We start from the raw sequence: 24359 nt of genomic DNA, 5'->3' as shown, positions 1-24359 counted from the left end.
AAAGTTCAATGGCTAAGCGACTCCAGCACTATCCAAGTCGAGCATAGAGTGCAAGTCTTCTTCAAAATCGGCGCTTACAAAGACACTTTGGAGTGTGATGTCGTTCCAATGATCGTTTGCCACCTTCTTCTTGGTCGACCATGGCAATTTGATAGAGGTGTCATCCACAACGGCCGAATGAACCACTACATCTTCAAGATGAAAGGAAAGGAGTACGTACTTCACCCTATGTCTCCAAGCCAAGTGATCGCCGACAAGCAAGCCACCCATCGCGGAGAGAATAGTGAGAGAGCCAACCACCAAAAAGAGAGTGAGCGCCACAAGCCCAAATCAAGTGCCTCCTCGATGAGCGAAAAGAAGAACCTAGTTTTCTTGCCACTAAACGTGAGATAAGAGAAGTGTGTGAGAACCCATCTAGGGTCCTACACTATGTCCTTTTGTGCAAGGACGACACACCAAAAGCTAACACCTCTCACACTCTACCTTTAGTGTTGTCTTCTCTTTTGCAGGAATTCCAAGATGTTTTCCCCGACGAGCTACCTTTGGGACTACCTCTACTACGAGGCATCGAGCACTGCATCGACCTCATCCCAGGAGCACCTCTTCCGAACAAAGCTCCCTACCGCGTCAACCCCTAAGAAACCAAAGAAATACAAAGGCAAGTAAAGCATCTCATAGACCATGGACATGTGCGTGAAAGTTTGAGTCCTTGTGACGTTTCGGTCTTTCTTGTGCCAAAAAGAGAGGTAGCTTTTGCATGTGTTCCGATTGTAGAACTATCAAGGCTATCACCGTTCGCTATAGGTATTCCATTCCACGCCTTGATGATATGCTTGAGGAACTTAGCAGTGCCACTATATTTTCCAAAATTGATCTTAAAAGTGGTTACTATCAAATCTGCATACAAGAGGGTGATGAATGGAAGGCCGCATTCAAAAAAAAGTTTGGTTTGTATGAGTGGTTAGTCATGCCTATGGGTTTATCGGAAGCACCGAGCACTTTCATGCGTCTTATGAATTATGTGTTTCTCCCTTACATTGGTACGTTTGTTGTGGTCTACTTCGATGATATCCTTGTTTATAGAAAATCTCTTAAAGACCATGTCACCCATGTTCGAACCGTTTTGCAAACTCTTCGAAAAGAGTGTCTCTATGCTAACATGGAAAAGTGCCTTTTTGGCATTGATATGCTCGTTTTCTTGGGTTTTGTTGTTTTCTCTAAGGGTGTTCATGTTGATGACTCTAAGATCAATGCTATTAGAACTTCTCCACAACCAATCAACTTGCATCAAGTGCATAGCTTCCTTAGTTTAGCCGGTTTCTACCGTAGATTTGTGAAGGACTTTAGTACCATTGCTTCACCTTTGCATGCCTTGAGCAAGAAAAATGCGCCTTTTGTTTGGGGACCATCCCAAGATACCGCTTTCAATGAGCTTAAGAATTTTCCTACTCATGCTCCCGTGCTTGCTTTACCCAATTTTGACAAACCCTTTGAGAAGCATAGGAGGTTTGTTAACCTAAGAGAAGCGCCCCATCGCTTACTTTAGTGAGAAACTTTCCAAAGCACAACTCCATTACCCCATCTATGACAAAGAGTTATATGCTTTAGTGCGAGTTTTGCATGAATGGGAACATTATCTTTGCCCTCATGAATTCATCATTCATACCGATCATGAAATGCTTAAATACCTTAAGGGTCAAACCAAGTTGAACAAGCGTCATGCTAAATGGAGTGCATTCATTGAGTATTTTCCATATGTCATCAAGTACATCAAAGGTAAGGAAAATGGTGTGGCGGACGCTCTTTCCGGCATATGCATACTTCTTACTCAACTTGAATTGGATGTCATTGGCTTTGAGCACATAAAAGACTTGTATGAGCATGATCCTACTTTTGCAATTCCTTATGCCAAATGTTTCACGCATACCTCTTGGGAACGCTATTACATCAAAAATGGATATCTTATGAGAGCTAACAAGCTTTGCATCAAAAATGGATATCTTATGCCAGAGTCTGCTCTTCGTTTGTTGCTTTTGCAGGAATCTCATGGAGGAGGACTAATGGGACATTTTGGACGCGACAAGACTTTCGTTATGCTCTCCAAGAACTATTATTGGCCCAAGATGTTTCGTGACGTCAACCGCTTCACCAACCGATGCTCTACATGTCGCAAAGCTAAGTCTAAAGCTCAATCCCATGGCCTTTATGTGCCTCTCTGAATTCCATATCAACCATGGGAACATATTAGCATGGATTTTGTACTTGGATTGCCTAGGACTAGAAATGGAAAGGATTCAGTATTTGTTGTTGTGGACCGATTCTCTAAGATGGCACATTTCATACCATGGCACAAGATGGACGATGCTTTACATGTTGCCACTCTCTTTTGTAGGGAAATTGCGTCTACATGGAGTGCCAGACGATTGTCTCAGACCGCGACGTCAAGTTTCTAAGCTACTTCTGGAAGACCCTATGCGCCAAGCTCGGAATAAAGCTACTCTTCTCCACGATGTACCATCCACAAACCGGCGGCCAAACGAAGGTGACCAACCGCACACTCTCCGCTCTACTTCGCGTGCTCATCAAGAAGAACATCAAGGAGTGGGAGGAGTGTCTACCTATCGCCGAGTTTGCCTACAACCGCGCAAGACACTCAACTACCGGCAAGTCCCCCTTCGAGGTCGTCTATGAATTCAACCCATTGTCACCACTGGACATTCTTCCTCTACCACTCCAAGAGCGCATCAATATGGACGCAAGTGCACGTGTGAACCATCTGAAGAAGGTGCATGAATATACAAGGCACACCATCGAGCACCAAGTACAACGTCTTGCGACCAAGCTCAACATCAACAAGCACCCCATGGTATTCAACATTGGTGATCTTGTATGGCTACACTGTAACAACCCGGATGTAACTTTCCCTATATGTACTCCAACTCTTGCCGTTTCCGGCATTAAGTTATATTTATTTCCTCGGGTTCGGGTTTTGTCTCCGTGTGTTGTTATCGTTGTCATGCATCTCATATCATGTCATCATGTGCATTGCATTTGCATACGTGTTCGTCTCATACATTCGAGCATTTTTCCCGTTGTCCGTTTTGCATTCCGGCGCTTCGTTCTCCTCCGGTGGCCATTTCTAGCTTTCTTTCGTGTGTGGGGATTAAACATTTCCGGATTGGACCGAGACTTGCCAAGCGGCCTTGGTTTACTACCGGTAGACCGCCTGTCAAGTTTCGTATCATTTGGACTTCGTTTGATACTCCAACGGTTAACCGAGGGACCGAAAAGGCCTCGTGTGTGTTGCAGCCCAACACCCCTTCAATTTGGCCCCAAACCCACCAAACTCTGCTCCATGTCCTAGAGCGTTCGATCACGATCGCGTGGCCGAAAACCGCACCTCATTTGGACTCTCCTAGCTCCCTCTATGTCTATTTAAAGAACCCCTGAAATGCGGATCTTCTCCTCCCCCGAAACCCTAGCTCCATTCGTCTTCGCGCGCGCCGGACAACTGCCCCGCCGACGGACACGTCTGCCGCGCCCGTCTGCCGCCACGTGGCGCTCCACCATTGGCTCGCACCGCCGCCCACTTCGCCGCCCCAGCCGGCCCGCTGAGGCCCATCCCCGGCCCCCGCAAGCCCATCGCCCTGCCGCCCGCGTTCGGTCGCCCCGCCGCGGCCTTCTTCCGCGCCGGCGCCCGGAGCCGCCGCGCGCCGCTCGACGCCGGCCGGCCGGAGCCGCGCCTCATCACCGCGGTGCTCGCCGCCCCGCCGCGGTGCTCGCCGCCCCGCTGCCTGGCTCCTCCGACCTCCCTGGCGCCACCCCGCGCCCTCCTCTGGCGAGAAGCTCCGGCGAGAGCCCGGCCACCTCGGTTCCGCGCCGCCCCGATCCAGATCTGAAAATATCAGGGTTGACCTAATTTTTTTGTCGAAGTCCCTAAAATTTCAGTCCATATGCTCCTGTTCGAGGCCCCGTAACTTTGCATCCATAGCTCCGATTCATGCATATAGCATATCAAAATGTTCATCTCAGAGAGTACATCATTTCACTCCATTGCATAATTTTCATTTGAGCTCATCTTGATGCCCGAAATTCTGTTAGAAGAGGGCTACTTGAGTTAATTGTCAGATGTGCTACTCCGTTTAGCACTTTTGTCATTTTTGCCATGATTATTGTGTGCATGATATGCCCGTGAGTTCTACATGTGTTTTGATAAGGGTTTTTTCATCTTTCCAGATGTGCAACCCATGTATTTTTAGGATGTGTGTGGTGATTTGTGCAAGCTTGCAAAGTGGTGCACTTGCTAACTCTGTTTTCAGGGACTTAGAAGTTTCACTAAGTCCTGGGATTGTTTAGTTCATGATGCCATATGTTCATGTTGTTTCCTAGTGATCCGTGCCTATTTTGAGGATGCTCAGTAAGGGAGTTTTGTTAATCTTGTAGTTCTCTATCCATCCATGTCTTTGTTTGCAATTATGGAGCACCCTAGCTTGAGTCAATTGAGCTCTACTTTTGCTTCGTTGCGAATCTGGGCAGGTCATCAACTTGTTTGCGATTTTGCTGATGTTATTGTAGTTGATCCGTGCATGCTATGCCATTGTTCTTGCCATGTCTAGCTGGAATTTTGTGCCTTCTTAAGGGATGTATGCTTGCCTTGCCATGACTTGCACCGTGGTGAGTGCATCGAGCTCGTAAACATGCCTTCGTGAGTTATGTTTCAGCATGTCCCAGTTTTCACTAAGTCTGAAAACTGATTATGTTTTTGCTATGTTCGTGTGCTTGTTAGTATTTTTTGTGATCCCTTTTGGCTCAAGGTCACTAAGGGACTTTTGTTAAGCTTGTTGAGTAGCTCCATTCCATGTCTTTCTTTGTCATGTTTAGGTCCTGTAGCATGTTTTGTTGCTCCGAAGAGGGTTATATGATCTGAAATTCCAGACAAGTGTTAATTTCACTAAGTCTGAGATCTGTTTTACCATTTGCGTTTTTGCCATGCTTGTTTGAACCTGTTAATGGATGATTTGGCTGTAGTTCAGTGCTAGACTTTTGTTAAGCATCTTGTGTGCATCCCTGCCATGTATTTTTTTGTCATGTTTGGGTGCCGTAGCATGTTCATCTCATTGCATTTAGATGCCTACTTGCTGTAAATCGCATACCGGTGTCATTTTTTGAATCGCTTGCCATTTCCAAACCATAACTCCGATTCCGGCGTTCTTTATATCGTTTTCAAGCAATTTCATCTCATCTTTCCAGTGCCACACTTGGATTTCCAAGTTGAGGCCAGTTTCATGCATTTCCTGTCATATCTTGCATTTGGCATCCCGCATCGCATCCCGCATGGCATATCATCTTTGCATTGTGTTGTTGAGTTTGCACGTGGTTGATTGTGTCCTTGTTGCTTGTTTTTCTTGTTTGGGTAGAGCCGGGAGACGAGTTCGCTAACGAGGAGCCCGTTGAGTTTGCTTTCGAGGAGCCAGTCAACTCTGACAACTGTGCAGGCAAGATGATCACACCCTCGAAATCACTACTATCTTTGCTATGCTAGTTTGCTCGCTCTTTTGCTATGCCAATGCTACGATGCCTACCTCTTGCTTGAAAGCCTCCCAAATTGCCATGTCAAACCTCTAACCCACCATTGTCCTAGCAAACCGTTGATTGGCTATGTTACCGCTTTGCTCAGCCCCTCTTATAGCGTTGCTAGTTGCAGGTGAAGATTGGAGGCCGTTCCTTGTTGGAACATCTTTTATTTACTTGTTGGGATATCATTATATTGCCTTGTTATCTTAATGCATCTATATAGTTGGTAAAGGGTGGAAGGATCGGCCTCTCGCCTAGTGTTTTGTTCCACTCTTGCCGCCCTAGTTTCCGTCATATCGGTGTTATGTTCCCGGATTTTGCGTTCCTTACGCGGTTGGGTTATAATGGGAACCCCTTGATATTTCGCCTTGATTAAAGCTTTTCCAGCAATGCCCAACATTGGTCTTACCCTTTGCCACCTAGCCTCTTTTTCCCTCGGGTTTCCGGAGCCCGCGGGTCATCTTATTTTAAGCCCCCCCCGGGCCAGTGCTCCTCTGAGTGTTGGTCCGACCGAGTAGACTGCGGGGCCACCTCGGGGCAACTTGAGGGTTGGTTTTACTCGTAGGATGTCTCATCTGAGTGTGCCCTGAGAAAGAGATATGTGCAGCTCCTATAGGGATTTGTCGGCACATTCGGGCGGTGTTGCTGGTCTTGTTTTAACCTGTCGAAGTGTCTTGAGTTACCGAGATACCGAGTCTGATCGGAACGTCTTGGGAGGAGGTCTATTCCTTCGTTGACCGTGAGAGCTTGTCATGGGCTAAGTTGGGACTCCCCTGCAGGGATTGAACTTTCGAAAGCCATGCCCGCAGTTATGGGAATATGGGAATTTGTTAATGTCCGGTTGTAGATAACTTGAACCTTAACTTAATTAAAATGAATCAACTGAGTGTGTTACCGTGATGGCCTCTTCTCGGCGGAGTCCGGGAAGTGGACATGGTGTTGGAGTAATGTTTGCGCAGGTTGCTCTCTAGTTTCTCGGTCGCGCTTTGCCTCCTCTTCTCGCTCTCCTTCGCGAATAAGTTAGCCACCATACTTGCTAGTCGCTTGCTGCAGCTCCACTCATATTTTACCTTGCCTTACCTATAAGCTTAAATAGTCTTGATCGCGAGGGTGCGAGATTGCTGAGTCCCTGTGGCTCACAAATTACTATTACACCAGATGCAGGGCCTAATGTTTCCGCTCCAGGAGACGCGTACGAGCTCAAGTGGGAGTTCGACGAAGACTCTCAACGTTACTACGTTTCCTTTCCCAATGATCTGTAGTGGTGCCCAGTTGGGGGTGATTGGGACCGTGTCGCATGTTGGGTTCTCTTTTATTTTGGCGCCGTAGTCGGGCCATGAGTGTTTGGATGATGTAATGTTATTTATGTACTTGATTGACGTGGCGAGTGTAAGCCAACTATGTATTCTCCCCTTTATTCATATTACATGGGATGTTGTGAAGATTGCCTAACTTGCGACATATGCCTTCAACGCGATTATGTCTCTAAGTCGTGCCTCGACACGTGGGAGCTATAGTCGCATCGAGGGTGTTACATACACCTTCGCAAGGACCGCTTCCGCACCGAACGCAAGTCCAAACTTCTACCACGAGCGGATGGACCCTTCAAGGTGCTTGCATGCTACAACAACAACGCTTACAAGATCGACCTCCCACACGACAAGTACAACGTGAGCGACATCTTCCATGTCAAGGATCTATCACCCTACCATGGTGATGAAGAATTTGATCCGGGGACGAATCTTTCCGAAGGGAGGGGAGATGATGCGGAGCAGCCCAAGATCATCCCCATGGACCTACCTACATCTCCCACGACACCACTTAGACCAATGATAAGGGCACGAGAAAAGGCTATCGAAGATAAGGTGGACTCCCTCCTCTCTGAACTAGCATTTCCTATACATGAGACATGGCTACTACCTCAAGCGGAAACTATGTGTGATTAGGCACTTGGAGGAGAGCCATGGAGCGACTACACCCAATGGACAAGATGGCGAGAACACCAACCGTGAAGGACAAGAAGAAGAGCTGCGGAAGAAGCCCCAGCCACCGGACGACCGGCCAGGACCGGACGTCCGGAGCCTGAAGCCCCAGCCGAGAGCTATAGCTAGCGGACGTCTGGCCAGAACCGAACGATCGGCCACACCCTCCAGCAAGCGGACGACCGGGCGGGACCGGACATCCGGTGCCACCGCACCCGAGCCCATATTAGCGGAAGTCCAAAGTGACCAGATGTCCGGCACCCCCATCACAGAACGGATCCAGCGGAAGTCCGGAAGCCACCGGACGTCCAGACGCCCATGAGCCACTGGACGACCGGTCCCCAGTGGACGTCTGGTACCTGTCTGCGCACTGTATTCGGGCCTGGGGCCCATGTACCCCTCACTTCACCCCCATTTGCACTAAGACTATAAATAGACCTGCTATTCCTTCTAGCTAGGGTTAGGAAAGTAGTAGCTCATTTAGAGATAGAGCTCTGCTCATCCACATCGGATCTACTCCTTGAGAGAGACCGTGACCACTCTTCGGAGAAGATCCCTTTGGATTCAAGACCTCCTCGCGGAGAAGACCATCAAGACCACCTTTGGAGAAGAACCGGTTACCGTGTATCGTCCTTTGTTGATCATGGACCTTGTATCTCCTTTTGTGTTTCGAGGATCTAGCATATGTGTGATCAATCTTGTTGGTTTTAGTGTTTCTCTCGTGTTTCCCCTCGCGTTGACCCTCGTGATTTCACTCGTGTTCATCGTGGGATCCGCTCCTTTCGTGAAAGATCGGCCACATAGGGTTCCACCCTACATCACCTTCTCATCTCTTCCCCCGGCAGCCTGAACAGCGATGTTGTAGTTGCTCAGGAACTCTGCCCGGTTCAGTCTTCCATCATACTTCTCGGGTACTCTAGCTTGCCGCAACTCATGAGTAAAGGCAGGGCACCCAACCTCGAGAGGTAGGTACCCGCCAATACCGAGCGCAGGCTCGTCGATGTCAGGGCCATCACGCCCATCAGTACGGCGGTGGTCGTCACGGCATCGCTCAACGACGACACGCGCGTCTCCCCTCCGCCCATCCTCTAGGTCTCACCGTCGGCCTAGACGCGCTCGAGGGTAGGAAGAGGCCATCAAGACGTCGTCAGGTTCTTGATTTTGCTGCGCTCGTGCTGGCTGCCGCGGCAGGGACTGCACCATGGGGGTGGCCTCTCTCGTGCGACCAGTAGCATGAGTCGCCGTCGCCGCTTGGGAAGGCCGTGGCGGGCCAGCTCGCTGCGAGCCCCCAGCCTCGGCGAAACCGAGCAGACTCTAGATGGTGGCACGCCATTCGTCCATCTGCTAGGCAGCTAGTGGGAACCTTAGTAGCAGCTGAGCCCGCGCCATGGCCTCCATAGCCGTGCTTGGCATGGGTGAAGATGATGTAGATCGTACCGTCGCTCGGCTCCTGAAGGTGCCAGTGGTGATAGTACCATGCCCCCGTTTTTGCGGGACAGCCACCTAGATGGCATGGTGGCCTAGCTTGGACAAGAAAGATGAACCTTGGAGCAAGTTCAAGCATGGAGATGATGGCATGCGCAAGGGGAATAAGAATGAAGTTTCAAGTGATGATGTTAGGACTTTGAAGCCACCATAATGAATGCATGAAGGCTTGGAAGAAATATACAAGATGCCACTTCCTAAATTTCATCAAGAGGCTATTATAGGTGTTGCGTCGCCTTATTATTGGGCAAGGCCCATGTAATTTCAAAATATTGAGTATATGTTATTTTTAGAGTTCGTATGTATGGGGAAACAAGAGTTAGGGTTGGTTTCGGACCCCTCCTCCAAGGGCCACGAAATTTCCCCCTCCTCCATATATAGAGCCCTTAGGGCGTCATTTAGAGTTTGGGTTTTGTTTAGATTAAAAGTTTACAATAGCTGCAACTTCGCGTACTTCGTTTGTGTTCAATGACCAGACCAGGACATCATAGAACCCCACTTGATCAATAAAGCTTTCCTCTTTTATTCGCAATATCCAGATTGCAATTTCAGTTTCTTGCTTGTTCTTCATTTGCTTGCAGGAAATAGACCTTCGTGGTCAGGTTGATCATGCCCCGACGTGGTCAATAACCTCTAGGAGTTGTTTAGTGATTGCTAAGGCGCGACGTCCTCGCACATTTGTAGTCAGTTCGTCAAAGTCTACTCCACTAAAGACGATAGCCACCATCTCATCGAAAGACGGGACACCTTTGCCTCTATCAAGTGTTATCAGATTTCCAGGTTGCTCAGTGAGATTTTCCAGCTTTTCATAGTTTAGATCAAGTCTGTTCTTCATACCTACAGTCCCCGAAAAGCCACAAAAAGATTTAGGGTTAGTTCATCATATCTGAACCAATCTAAGCCTTTGCATAATCTTTTTAGGGTTTTGCTTTGTTGAATTTGTGGTTGCATCATCGTGTCTAATTGATGGTCTTAGCATCTAGTCCTTTAGAGTTTTGAGTTCTATCATAGTTTGTCACGCCGCCGCTGCACCATCTTCATCGCTACTACATATACCACCACCGCTGCCATATCCTACCACCGCTGGCATATACCACCACTGCCATATCCCACCACCGCTGCCATATACCACCACTTCTGCCATATCCTACCACCATATATCCACCAACAATCCGAGTTCATTCTATATTAGTTTTGTTTTCAAGACCATCTATTTTCTGCTTCGTGTTTCCTTGCCTGAGTAGGTTTCGAAAAGAAGTCTGGAGACCCCCGGACAGTTTTTAGGCAAAAATTTCAGCAGGTAAAATTTTCCCTATCCTATTTTTAGGCTTTTCTGAGTCTTTTGAGACATGTGTCATCATACTGATTTTTATCGCACTTTTTGGTCATCGCTGCCTTGATCTCCGAAGAACAAATAGGAATTTTTTTTCGTTCCTATCCTGTTATTTTGACTTGGGAAGAGTTTTGAGACACTCGCCATTATAGTGATTTTTGGCAAAAAAGGAGCGCAAAACAAAAAAAGCGCCAAAAAAATTCCAGTGCTTTTCCCTTGTTTACATGTCGCCTTGTGATTTTGTTAGTGTTCTAGGCTCGCGTCTCTACTACGGTCTAACCTAGGACCAGCACAGTGCCGTTGTTGAGCATTTTTGAACTTTGCATCTCTAAATTGATTATTGCTTAGCCTTTTTGCTACCATATTATAAGGCTTCCCAGCTCCACATATATCTATGTCGTGCATTTGACTCTCCCTGGTAATCGCTCTATCCAAGCTTTGAGAGTTTTGTACAACGGTTGTCAATCACCACCTGCTGCTTGGTAAGAACTGGTAAGAATTTGTGATTCGCATGATAGATTTGTGACTTTCCACAGCACCACCGCCACTTCAGAGTAGTCTCTAGGATCATATTCTTGTGTTTTTCTCTTGCTGCTAACCATGCCAGGATCACAAGCGGATGAGCTAGAGTGGGAGAACATGACGAACAAGGAGCTCCATGATAAATTCCAACAAATGTTGGGTCAATATGTAGAAGACGTGATGGCCAGTTTTGGCAAGGCATTACCGAAGATTGATGACATTGAGAAGACAATTCACAACAAGTTGGATGCAAAGTTTGCTAAAGTACTCACGTGTCTACCACAACCACCACCTGCATCTGCTACACCATTGCAACAACATCAACAACCACCTCCATGGCGCGAAACAACCCTCCGCCGAGCGAGCCGTGTTCCTCTTGAGCCTAGCCAAACTTCTGGTGCCACTACTACTGCTGTTGATGCGTCTATGGCTCCTGCGTGAATGGTACGTGCAACCACCAACTCCACCACCAGGTCGTCCACATGCAAATAATTGCAATGGTACGCCTGCACCACCACCTTTGGTATGAGATCATTACCATCTTCATAAACTAAAATTGAATATTCTAGCATTTGTGGGTAGATACGTTCCTGATATATATCTTACTTGGGAGTTAACTGAACAATGTTTTACATGTTTACAATATCCCGAGGAAAGACGTGTTGTTGCTATCACTAGTTTTGCATGTGTTTGGTGGTCTGAACATTGTAGATTATATCCTATTCTAGTTACTTGGGCTGCTTTGAAAACTGCTATGCATACTCGTTGGGTTCGACCATATTATCAACATGAATTACTTCCGAAATTTCAGCGTTTAAGACAAGGAAAAAATTCTGTAGAGGAATATTACCAGGAATTGCGAACTGGCATTATTAGATGTGGTATTGTTGAGGATAACGAAGCTATGCTTGCACATTTTATGGGTGGTCTAAATAGAGAGATTCATCATACCATTTTAGAGTATATGGAGTGTAATAATATCACTCATTTATTCCTTCTTCCTTGCAAAGGTGAACGTGAAGTGCACGATCGACAGACATTGGCGCGGACTAACTTTTCTGTAGGTCGACCTTCATCATGGACGCCGCATGCATCCTCTACTTCCACACATTCTGCTGCACCGACACCTCCATCAGCTGCCACCTGTAGCCGTGATACACGAAAGCAAGCACAACCACCACTACCTGCCAAGAGCACACCTTCTGGGCCTGCACAGAGCTCTCCTTCATCCATGGCAACAGCAGGGCAAACACATGATATTATTTGTCGTCGTTGCAAGGGTGGAGGTCATTATGCGAGAGAATGCCCATCTAAGAATGTGATGATTGCTACTAAGGATGGTGGATATGAGTCCGCTAGTGACTATGATTAAGAGACTTTGGCTCTTACTACAAGTGAAGAACACGGTGGATATGATTGTGAACAAGAGATGCAATACATGGCTGCTGACGACGCTGACGGGTATGAAAGTTTAGTTGCTCAACATGTTTTGAGTGTGTAGGTCACGCAAGCTGAGCAAAATCATAGGCACAAATTTGTTCCATACAAAGGGAGTTGTGAGGGAACGTTTTGTTTGCGTCATCATAGATTGAGGGAGATGCAACAATTTGGCTAGCATGGAGATGGTGGAGAAGCTGTCTCTCACCACAAGATCACATCCGCATCGTACTACATTCAATAGTTCAACAACAATGGCATGTTTAAGGTAACACGTACTGTTCGTGTGCATTTTAGTATAGCTACATATGCTGATTATGTTGACTGTGATGTGGTACCCATGCAAACTTGTTCCTTATTACTTGGTAGACCATGGCAATTTGATAAAAATTATGTACACCATGGTAGAAACAATCAGTATACTATTGTTCATAAGGATACACATATTACTTTTCTTCCTATGTCTCCTGATTCCATTTTTGAAAGATGATATTAATAGAGCTAATAAAGCAAAACAGGAGAAAAATAAGTGAAAATCAGATTGTAGCAAAAGAATTTGAGCAACAAATGAAGCCTCATAATAAACCATCTAGTGTTGCTTCTGAAATTAAATTGAAAAGTGCATGTTTACTTGCCACCAAGTTTGATATTGATGATCTAGATTTCAGCAAATCTGTTTGCTATGCTTTTGTGTGCAAAGAGGCATTATTTTCATTCGAGGACGTGCCTTCCTATTTGCCTCCTGCTGTCACTAACATTTTGCAGGAGTTCACTGATGTATTTCCACAAGATGTCCCACCGGGATTACCACCTATTAGAGGGATTGACCATCAAATTGTCTTATGTGACAACTAGATAATTAAGCTATAGTAATTCCAAGTTAATTGTGCCACATCACCACTCTTACTATTGCTAATCCTCGGTTGATCCAAATCGCAATCCAAATTCAAATTCAAATTAAAGTAAAAAATTCAAATTTCTCAAACCTGCAAAATAAAATGTTGAAAGTGTGGCAAATATTCCATAGCCAATTATGGTGCTGACCCAACATTTTTGTAAAAGTATTTAAATGTTCTTTTGTGAATATAACAGTGGCTAAAAACAATTATTAAATGTTTTTTAAAATTATAAAAATACTAACTAGCTTATTTAAGTGCCAAACTTAAATGTGGCAGAGGCCTAATTTGTGACACTATTTTAAGTGCAAGAATTGTATTATATAAAATTAAAATAAAATCAAAATAAAAGGAAAATATAAAAGACATAAAAGAAAACCTAAATAAAAAGAACAAAGGAAAATGCCCCTAACTGCCCCTTGGCCTTAGCCCACCCAGTCGGCCGAACGTCCCAGCCAGCCCACTCCCACCTCGCGGTTGTCTTCTCCCTGTTCGACCAACCGCTCGGTCATGGTCGCCACCCGACTAGCTTGCCGACGTCGTGGACAAGGGGATAAGATCCCCCAACGCCACGGCCCCCCTCGTCCCCTCCCACTTGCCCTCGTGCTCCCCCTCAACCACAAACTCTTCCCCCACACTCTCCTCTCCCCCTGCCCCAGATCCACCCAGGACGTGCCTCGTCATCGCCGTGCACCTCACTCCGCCGCGGCGACCGGCATATCGTCCCTCTCCGGCGCGTGCCGGAGCTCCACCACCACCGACATGGTCGTCCACGCCCACTAGAGGGAGCCGGCACCCCCTCCATCGTCGAGCCGGCCCTCTTCTTCCACCTTCGGCCACCGAACACCGCCGCCGTCGTTTCGCTGCACCGAGCCTCCCTCGAGCCCGCTAGTCTACTCTGCCACCCCGCTGTGAGCACCTGCGCCGATTCCTTGCTCCCCTGCTCTCGTTCCTTGTCGCTAGACGCCACGCCCGAGCTCCAAGTGACCTCGTAGTCGCCATGCCCGTGGCCGCATTTCCCGCGTGCCTTGGGCTCCCTGGCCGCTCTCTGGCCTTACCTCGCGCGTGCGTCCGCCGTGCCCGACGCCCTCCCACACCCAGCTGCTGTTGTTTGCGTCGCTCGCAGCGGCCATTGACCTGTGCTGCTGTTGCTCTCTGCGCCGAGGCCTGCTTCCCTCACCTACCACTGCCTGCTTCCCTCACCCACCACGGCCTGCTGCCGCTGCCTCCACTGCGTCGCGCTCGCATCGCCCTGCCGCTGGCCACCCTCGCCCCGTCATCACTCGCGCACCGCCGTCCCCATCCCGCGCCAGCGACACGTTGCCCACGCGTTGCTCGCACTCACCACTTCCCCTACCACGCCCCGCATCCCTCGCTCGCGACCACCACCGCTCCACCCCAGACCCTGCACGCCGCCGCATCTGGCCCCGACCGGCCTCGCCGGCCCTCATGTCGCTCGCAGCGGCCGCGACCGTGCCCCGGTTTGCCCCACCCGCTGTAACGTGCACACTCAGCGCCTTCCCGTGCTCGCCGCCGCCCCAGGCCGTTGCTCACCGTGCCCGCCGGTGCCCTCCTGCGTCGTGCTGATCCGGGCCAGGAGGGGAGTGCCCCGCCTGCTGACCGTGCCCTTATCCAGCACTAGCGCGCCCGCTATGGCCTTGTGCCACTGGACCATGGGGCCCAGTCCCCTTTTCTTTTAAAAAAGAGAGTAAAAATATATAATAAAAGGAAAAAATTATAATTTAATTAATTAGTTAACTGATTAAATAATTAACTTATTTGACCCTGTTTAATTACCCTAATTAACTAAACTTAGTTAATTAAAACAGTTAGTTTAGTTAGGTCAATGATAGATGGACCCCACTTCCCTGTTTAACCAGTCAACGGTCAGTCTTGACCACCAATGTCATGATGACGTCATGCTCATGCAATAACTCTGTTTTAGATTTAATATTAATCCTAGAATATTGTTTAACTCTTTGAAAAATCATAGAAAATTATTCGTAACTCGGATAAAAAAGTTTTATACATGAAAGTTGCTTAGAAAGACGAGACGATTCTGAATATGACCTCCGTTCATCTGTTACACATCCCTAGTGTGGCGAACATGCAACCGTCCCTCTCCGGTTCCTCTGCCTGAAAATGCCAAACTTCGGGAAAACATTCCCGGATGTTATCCCCCTTCGCCGGTATCATGTATTACAATGATAGGTCACCCCTAGCACCTCTTAATGTCATCTGATGCATCTTGTTTGCTCTGTGTTTATTGTGTCTTCCCCCTCTTCTCTCCGGTAGATCCCGAGACCGCTGATGATGCCGCTGTGATTGACTACATCGTCGGCTACCCCTTCTTTCCTTTCAGCGGAGCTTCCATTCTCTCATGCTTTCATAGATTTTGCTAATGTAATTGATTGCTCCTATTCTGATGCATAGCCTGCTTTTGTACTTGTTGTTGTACCTTACCTGCTTATCCTGAACTGCTTAGTATAGGTTGGTTAGAGATCCATCAGTGACCCCCACCTTGAACTAGTTGCCCCTGCTTCATCATCGATGACTCGATCAACATGGTCGACGACCAGAGCTCGATACCTCACATCACATCACACCCCCTTTCTTGCTTGACTCTGCAGAGATAATATCGAGTGCCGAGAGTGATACATCGTAACGCACTCCTCATGATAATTCTGTAATGTAGCTATTCAGTCGTGGTCATCGAGGGTGATTCCTCATTCACCACTCCCGATACGACTCTGTCGTGCAACCCCTCAAGTTTGGACCTCGAAGGTGATTCCTCCTACATTCACCTTGATGATTACATCAAGTGGAATCCAGCGAGGGTGATTCCTTGGGTTTTCCCCTTGATGTTTTGGACACACAGTTTCCCAGACTTTACTTGAGACCATTGTCGAAGTCGGGTCAGCCCGGAGGGGTACCCGCGAGTTGATGTGAAAGTCGATCGGGCCCGTAGAGCACCCGCGAGTTTTCTACGAGGCACGGCCGGACATTCCGGGCCCTTGCCGTAAGTCCACGAGACAGGGCGACGGGGTCACATTATCGTGAGCCTCTGCTTGTCTCCGCAAGTCCCCAATGCACTAATAGGTTTGGGTATTTGTTTTGAGTTGGCCTTTGGCCTTTACGCACTAACCACCACGCGGGAATAGTTATGGGCCTCGACGTCGTAGTATCAGCCAAAGTTTTATCAAATGTCCAGTTCGGCATTATGGCACGGTCGGATCATGCCAACCATCCGAGGTGGTGCTGGTATCCACCCTGCACACGATGACCCGGAGTGCAATAGGCAGTGGGCCCAAGACCCCGTGGTCCGTAGGATGTAGACCCGCGGGGACCTCTCTGCTGAGCCTAGGTAGGGCTGCGACATGTTGATCTTCCGAGGCTGGGCATTGACTCAGAATAATGTGTCCGGCCAGAGTAATCAAGCGTGTTGGGTAACGTGGTGCACCCCTACAGGGAAGTTATCTATTCGAATACCGTGTCCGTGGTAATGGACGTTCAGACTTGTATCCTAATCTATTACAAATAGAACTGGTTACATGAGACATGTGATGGATATGTTGGCTCCGGGATTGCTTTCTCGTAGGGAGTCGAGGAAGGATCTCTGGGTATTATTGTTAGAACATGTTTGTTTAATATTAAAATGCTATTCTTTACTCTTCTACATCCTGCAAGATTCTTGAAGATGCTTGAAGATGCTACTCTTCAATAGGCTAGGCCTTCCCTTCTATTCTGACATTCTATAGTTCAGTCCACATATACAACCCTTCCATTTGATACCAATGCATACTTAGTATAGATCTGATGCTTGCGAGTACTTTGGATGAGTACTCACGGTTGCTTTGCTACCCCTTCTCCCCATTGTTTCTTCCTTCCGGTTGATGCAACCAGATAGTGGACCCAGGGGCCAAATGCCACCGCCGACGTCTACTACTCCCCCAGGATGCCTACTACTACATGGAGACCGTCAACAGCCAGGAGTAGTTAGGAGGTTCCAGGCAGGAGGCCTTGGTTCTTCGATCGTTGTTGCTTTTGTGCTAGCCTTCTTAAGGCAAAACTTGTTGACCTTATCACTACAGGAAAGAGCTAATTTGCCATCTAGCACGTCTTTGCCGTCAATTTTTTGTCGGGTAAGACGGCAAAGAAAGGGTTTGCCGTCATCACAAGACGACAAAGAAAAACTAACGGCAAAATAAACTTTGCCGTCTACAGAAAAAAACACAGACGACAAAGAGCTCATTTTGCCGTCTGGCAAAAAATACACAGACGGCAAAGATTCTTTGCCGTCTGTATTCGTTTTGGTAGACGGCAAAGATACTTTGCCATCTGTGGTTTTTCTAGCAGACGGCAAAGTGAGCTCTTTGCCGTCTGTGCTTGTTTTACAGACGGCAAAGAGCATACTTTACCGTCTATAACAAAAAGCGCAGACGGCAAAGAAAGAAACACAACACACGGATCGATCACATGGATCGATGACATGGCAGGATCTGTGCCACACATCCCCACGTGATCCCCAGCCCCACGCACCCACGCGCCCCACGCCCCCACTGCTCTCTCCTTATCCACCTGACCGGTACCCCATCCCCACCACGTTCTCTCTCTCTCTCTCTCCATCTCGTTTCTCTCTCTGGTCTCGATCCAAATCGAGCAGGCCGGCGCCCGCCACCACCTCGCTCGGCCTCACCGGCCACCACCTCGCCGCCGGTCGCACCCACTTCCTCCTTTGGCCCTGGCGCTACCGCCCCCGCCACTGTCGCCCCCCAAGCCCGACGGCGCTCGCCACCACCTCGCTTGCCGGCCCCGACCTCGCTGGCTCTCCCCACCGGCCTCTTCTTCGCCCTGGGCACCGCCGACCCCATCGCCCCCACGGGCCTCTGCTTCGCCCTGGGCACCGCCGGCCCCGTCGCCCCGCCGGCCTCTGCCGGCCCCGGCCAAGTCACCGCCGCGTGCCTCCATCGGCCCCGACCCCATCCCTCGATGCTGCACCACCTCCCGCCTCGAGGAGCGGTGACAGCTCCGCGGCCATTAGTGTGCTCTGTCCTTTGAGAATGGAAGGGGAAGGGAGAGGGGTGCGGCTGCTGGTTGCTGCTGCTCCGACGAGCAAGGGCACAGGGGATGGTTGCAGGTTGGCGCGGGCATGCAGATCAAACTCAAGATGGATGATTGCAGGTTGGCGCGGTCGTGCAGATCAAACTCAAGATGGTTGCGCGCGCAAGATCTCGGGCTGCTACATTAGCTATTGCTCTTTCGTAATCTAATGAAATAGAGTAGTTTTTTCCTTGGATCATTAAGTGATATATATTCTGTGTAGTCTTGTATTGTGAAATTTGCTGTTCCTCGTAGATTCTTGGAACAAAGTGCTAATGTATACTGTGGTGTGGTGTTAATTGTTGTCCTCTGCACTTGGACTATGGTTCGGGTTATTTTAATATAAAAAATTCTTTGTCGTCTGTAATTTTTGAGGATGACGGCAAAGATAGATTCTTCCTGACAGCAAAGACATCTTTCTTTGCTGGCTGTAATATTTATGGGATACGGCAAATCTATACTTGGCTGACGGCAAAATCTTTCCCGTCTGCCCGAAGAAAAGCTGACGGCAAAGAATTCTTTGCCGATTTTGACTTTGCCGACTCACTTTGCCGTCAACCTGCTGATGGCAAAATCTTTGCCGTCTGTAATACTACCTTTGCCGTTTGTAGAAGCCTGATGGCAAATTAGCTGTTTCCTGTAGTGTATGTCTGTACTCAGATATTGTTGCTTGCACTGACTCTTGTGTATCGAGCTATGTATTCGATTCCTCGAGGCCCCTGACTTGTAATATGAAGCTTGTATTATTTTGTTTGTGTCTAGAGTTGTGTTGTGATATCTTCTAGTGAGTCCCTGATCTTGATCATGCATGTTTGCGTGTATGATTAGTGTACGATTCAATCGGGGGCGTCACAAGTTGGTATCAAAGCCGACTGCCTGTAGGATCCCCCATTCCAACTCCTTGGCCGAATTTGAGTCTAGTCTTTGAAAAAATGTTTGACTAAGATGGCTGTGTGGCTTACGGGCCCACGTCGCCAATTGGGTGGTATTAGGATCTTTTATTCCTCGTCTATACTCTGGGACTCTGATCACTCTTCTATTCAGGTTAAATGATTTTGCTAACTCTATCCTAGGTTCTCGTGATCACATCCACCTGGAGAGTTGTATTACGCCTTTCTTGAATTGAGGGCCAGGATCTACTTCACATTGTTCACGGGTCACAGGATCCTTTTATCGAGGGCACCCTGCGTCGTCCCCTGCAGATTCCTCGCTCTAGTGGTTTTCTTCGACGTTGATGTAGCCTTTTCTATGTCCCGTTGTTGTATCCCTCCATCGCGTGCAAACGTTCCACCTAGTATGTCTATGGTGTCTCTCTTGTCGGAACTCATACAAACAATGTGTAATTGGCCCCACATATGTATCTGTATGTCTTCAATGACTACTGCTTTGTACATATTGCGCCTTTGCTCATTGTTCTGATCACATCATGAATGACTCCGTACACTTGCTCCACCCCTTGCTATACTACCCCATGTTGCATTAAAGCAGGATGCTTAGACCGCTGGTCATGGTCGTGGTGGCGACAATCCACCATCGCCCGAATTCATGGCCGGAATGATACAACAGATTTGGTGCTAAATCGCCAGTTCATGGAAGGAGTCATGGCTCAGTTCCTGTATCCCAATATGAATCAGCAACAAGCTCCAGTAACCCTGCAAGACTTTGCACGTCACAACCCTGTCATCTACCACAGCCTAACTCAGGCCCTTGATGCTAATGATTGGCTCCATGACATCACTTCTGAGTTGAAGTCTGCTGATGTAGCACCTGCCAACTGTGTTACCTTCGTGGCGTATTACCTGAAAGGTCCGACAACTCAATGGTGGGACAGCCATAGGCGTTCCTTACCTATTGAGACCGCCATCAATTTGCCGGAATTTCAAGCTGCATTCCGCGGGCCGATGTCGAACCACCATGGTTAGTCTCAACGTCTCCGTTGAACTTGAAGGTTTGGAATTCCATGTTTCCCCCATTCTTTCGAAGTCATCCAATATTGACCTCATTCTGGGCATGGAATGGCTGAAAACACATACCTCTTCTATCATTTTCACCACTAAAACCGTCCATCTACTATATCCTTTAAGTGAGATATTAAGATACCATGCTGATCTTGTTCGAAATGCTAAAGCACAGATTTATTTGTTGAATGTGTTAAATGTTTCTCCTCTTGTGAGAATTGAACACGCTCCAGTCATTTGTGAATTCCAAGATGTCTACCCAGTCCATGACCTTGAACTTGTTGTAGTTAAATTTGCACTAAAGTTGTGGCGACATTTCCTTTTTGGTAATCATTGCGAGATCTTCACCGACCATCAAAGTATGAAGTATCTGTTACTTAGCTAGATTTGGATCTCAGTCAGGAGCGTATGGAAACAATCGCAGACTAAACCATGGTATTTCTTATACCCCTGACAAGGTTAATCATGGCCGATGACCTAAGTCACAAGTCTTATTGCATCAACCACATGGCTTATAAAGCTCAACCCCTGCAAGATGATCTCACTTACAAAGAGCATCCGATCCGCATTCTCGTTCAAACTGAACATCGCACCCGTAAGAGGGCTATCCAATTTCTCAAGGTCTAGTGGTTGAATCATTCTGAAGATGAAGCCACTTGGGAACGCGACGATCGTCTTCGTGAGGAATACCTCGCTTTGTTTCCTTCTACCTCCTAAAGTCTCAGGATGAGATTTCTTGTAGTGGAGGAGAATTGTGACGCCCGGATAATTAAGCTAGAGTAATCCCAAGTTAATGGTGCCATGTCACCACTCTTACTGTTGCTAATCTTCAGTTGATCCAAATCGCAATCCAAATTCAAATTCAAATTAAAGTCCAAAATTCAAATTTCTCAAACTTGCAAAATAAAATGCTCAAAGCGTGGAAAATATTCCATAACCAATTATGGTGCTGTAACGCCCTCGATGCGGCTATATCTCCCACGTGTCGAAGCACGACTTAGAGGCATAACCGCATTGAAAGCAATGTCGCAAGTGAGGTAATCTTCACACAACCCATGTAATACATAAGAGAAAGAGATACATAGTTGGCTTACACTCGCCACTTCACACAATTACATGAATAAAGCATTACATCATCCAGATACAATCAAGGTCCAACTACGGAACCACAATGAAAGAAGACTACCCCAAATGCTACACAGATTCCCGATCGACCCCAACTGGGCTCCACTACTGATCAACTAGATCGAAACAACACAAAGGACAAGATCTTCATCGAGCTCCTCCTGAGCTTGGTTGCGTCATCTGCTCGGTAACATCGGCACCTACAAACTGGTTTTGGAAGTATCCGTGAGTCACGGGGACTCAGCAATCTCACACCCTCATGATCAAAACTATTTAAGCTTATAGGAAGGGTAAAAGGTATGAGGTGGAGCTGCAGCAAGCGACTAGCATATATGGTGGCTAATCTATTCGCAAAAGAGAGCGAGAAGAGAAGGCAAAGCATGATCGAGAAACTATGATCAAGAAGTGATCCTAGAACAACCTACGTCAAGCATAACTCCAACACCGTGTTCACTTCCCGGACTCCGCCGGAAAGAGACCATCACGGTTACACATGCGGTTGATGTATTTTAATTGAGTTAAGGTTCAAGTTATCTACAACCGGACATTAAAAAATTCCCATCTGCCCATAACCGCGGGCACGGCTTTTGAAAGTTCAAATCCCTGCAGGGGAGTCCCAACTTAGCCCATGACAAGCTCTCACGGTCAACGAAGGAATAGACCTCCTCCTGAGACGTTCCGATCAGACTCGGTATCCCGGTACAACAAGACATTTCGACAGGGTAAAACTAAACCAGCAACACCACCCGAATGTGCCGACAAATCCCGATAGGAGCTGCACATATCTCTTTCTCAGGGCACACCGGATCGTCCAAACTTCTGGTAGGATAGCCCAGAGTTGCCCCTGGTGGCCACCGGCGGCTGATAAGTTGGCCCAACACTCAGAGGAGCACTGGCCCGGGGGGGGGGGGTTAAAATAATGATGACCCTCAGGAGCGCGACTCCCAAGCAAAAAGAAAAGGCTAGGTGGCAAATGGTAAAACCAATGTTGGGCATTGCTGGAAGAGCTTTACATAAGGCGAACTGTCAAGGGGTTCCCATTATTATCCAACCGCGTAAGGAACGCAAAAAATCCGGGAACATAACACCGATATGACGGAAACTAGGGCGGCAAGAGTGGAACAAAACACCAGGCATAAGGCCGAGCCTTCCACCCTTTACCCAGTATATAGGTGCATTAATTAAATAAGATATATTGTGATATCCCAACAAGTAAACATGTTCCAACAAAGAACAACATCTCCATGTTCCAACAAGGAACAAACTTCAATCTTCACCTGCAACTAACAACGCTATAAGAGGGGCTGAGCAAAGCGGTAACATAGCCAATCAACGGTTTGCTAGGACAAGGTGGGTTAGAGGCTTGGTTCAACAATATGGGTGGCATGATAAGCAAGTGGTAGGTATCGCAGCATAGGCATAGCAAAAGAGCGAGCATCTAGCAAAGCAAAGATAGAAGTGATTTCGAGGGTATGATCATCTTGCCTGAAATCCCGCAAGGAAGAAGAACGAGTCCATGAAGAAGACAAACGGACGTAGTCAAACGGGTCCTCACAAACGCGACGTTAACGGAACCAACCCGAAGAAGCAACACCGGAAAGAAGCAAACAATCATGGTAAACAACCATCACATAAACATGGCATGATGCACAATCAAATATGATGCATGTCCGGTTTAATGAAGCATGGCATGGCAAAGTGCACAAACAATCCTACAAATTAAGTGGAGCTCAATATGCAACTCCGTTGCATATTGAAGAAAACACCACATGGCTTATTTAGTTCTCTCTCGTTTAGGTACTCAACAATATTAAATGTTGTTAGCATGGCAAGAGGTGAAGCATAATGAAACTATCTATCTAGGCAAGTTTGAATGAGGCCGGAAGCAACGAACAACAATTCCGGAAACTCCTCATGTGCATAAATTAGATTTGGTACTGCTCTGCCCTAAACATAATTTTAGAGTTGTTAAACATGCAAAACAAGTAGACCATGTTAAACTAGGCAAAATTCTACCCCATATACATATAAAGTTTGTTTAAAACCGAGCTACGGTTATTTAGTTATGAATTAAATCATTTTAACATGCCATATAGCAAATTTAATCAAACAGCATTTTAAACATTTTAAACATAGATGAAAGTTGCATATTATGAAACTAGATGAAATTCTAAGCAACTTTCATATATAAATCATTTTAAACCGATGCATGAATTGTGAGTTATTATATGCATGAACATGAGGGTCTTTTCTGTAAAACTGCAGTCTCGGGAAATTAGCAAAATTCGCAGGACCAGGAAAAAGACACAATGGGCCGAATCTGGCCCGAACTAGGCTGCACAGGAGCAAACAGGAGGTGGGCCGGGGCTCACCTAGCTGGGCTCGGCCCAGGTCGGTGGTGGATCGGGTCGGCGGGATCTGCGCCATGGGGAAGCCCACGAGGCCGGTGGCGCTGGAGATGGGGCCCACATGGGGAGGCACTGCGAGCGGGCGAGCTCGTCCCTGGCTCTACGAAGAAGACAACGACGGTGGATGGAAGAACTCCGGCGAGGTCAGGAATGGATGGATCCGGCGAAGGGGTTCCCAGATCCGGTGGCGGAGGTGGCCGGCGGCACTCGGGGATGCGGGATCCGGCGAGGTGGAGCTCGTCCATGGAGGCGGCGGCTTTTCCTGTGGCAACAGAGGGAGGGAGAGAGCTGGTGAGGAGAGGAAGGAGAGCGGAAAGGGAGAGAGAGGGAGGCGAGGGCGGCACTGGCCTGCTGTCGAAGTGCTCGCCGGCGGCGAGGCTCCGGTTACCGACGAGTGCAGAGCGGCGGAGGAGCTCGGATCGGGATCTCCCTCTCCTGATCTGGAGCTCGGGGAGCAGGGGCGACGCGGTGCGGGCCTCAGAGCCCAGATCGGGGCTCGGGCGGGCCTGGAGCGGGCCTGGCGGCGCGGGGCGATGTGG

The 24359-nt window shown here is 47.9% G+C and overlaps 1 long non-coding RNA gene across 1 annotated transcript in view; it reads left to right on the top strand.

The window, feature by feature from the left end:
- Positions 1 to 13797: 13797 nt before the first annotated feature.
- LOC147959760 (uncharacterized) overlaps positions 13798 to 24359 on the top strand; it is a 29695-nt gene continuing 19133 nt past the window's right edge. The window contains exon 1 of the long non-coding RNA XR_015609653.1: positions 13798 to 14140. This is a non-coding gene — a long non-coding RNA (uncharacterized LOC147959760). The remainder of the gene's footprint in view (positions 14141 to 24359) is intronic.

Source organism: Triticum urartu, chromosome 7A (assembly GCF_056163025.1).
Source record: "Triticum urartu cultivar PI428250 chromosome 7A, HENAU_Tu73, whole genome shotgun sequence".
Lineage (NCBI taxonomy): Eukaryota > Viridiplantae > Streptophyta > Magnoliopsida > Poales > Poaceae > Triticum > Triticum urartu.
Note: the sequence above shows the minus strand (reverse complement) of the source record. Positions and strands in the feature narration are given on the sequence as shown.